The 751-nt window shown below is 33.2% G+C and overlaps 1 protein-coding gene across 3 annotated transcripts in view; it reads left to right on the top strand.

Moving 5' to 3' along the window:
• The window catches only part of LOC107639053 (probable histone-arginine methyltransferase 1.3), a 6,855-nt gene extending 6,510 nt beyond the window's left edge, over positions 1-345 (top strand). For all 3 annotated transcript variants that reach the window (XM_021120915.1, XM_016342469.2, XM_021120916.1), the window contains one exon: positions 1-345. The gene's annotated coding sequence lies outside the window, so the exon portion shown is untranslated.

Genomic DNA, 751 nt, shown 5'->3' with positions numbered 1-751 from the left:
ATGTATTTATTTGGACATACCCCGGGCCTGTAAAATTCATCGACATTTCGTTAGCCTAGTGGCTGTGAATTGAGTGGTTGTGCAGCTGATCCTGTATTTGGTTGCACCATAATTTAACAAGCAATATATTTGATGCTTATATACCTGACAAAGTTTGAAGCTTGTGTACAATTACTTTATTAGTTTAGATTTTTTTAAGCTTTCCTTGTAAGATTATCAATTCTGCGGAGAATATCATGTCATCCACACATCCACTTGGAAAAACCGATAAAGGAGAGACTCATACATATTCCTGTTTGTGAATTGATTGACAGTTTAACGTTTGCTAATTCTGTTTAACTTGAAGGCTATGTTGTCATTTGTACCAATTAGCAAGAGTTCAAATGTTGACACGTGAGTGTTTGCAAAAAAAGTTGTTTCATATTCTTGGACCTTGGTCCAATAACTTGATGAAGGTCCAAAAAAAAAAAAACAGCTAAAATATCGTTGGTCAAATTGACAACACCATTGTTTTACAACATGTCAAAGGATTTCTGAATTGTTCAAAATTGCAAGAGGTTAGGGTTGCAGCTGAATACTTTCATTTTCTGTGTTCCTCTTGTATTATGGATTTGTTAGGTTGCTGTGTTTACATGTCAGACATATTTTGGACAAGACATTCATTGATATTCGTTTGACATGTGTGTATGTTGTATTTAACTATATCTTAATAAAAATTAAAAATTTTTTTCAGAAATACTTGGACACATCT

The sequence above is a fragment of the Arachis ipaensis genome, chromosome B04, assembly GCF_000816755.2.
Source record: "Arachis ipaensis cultivar K30076 chromosome B04, Araip1.1, whole genome shotgun sequence".
Lineage (NCBI taxonomy): Eukaryota > Viridiplantae > Streptophyta > Magnoliopsida > Fabales > Fabaceae > Arachis > Arachis ipaensis.
This window is presented reverse-complemented; position numbering and strand designations above follow the sequence as displayed.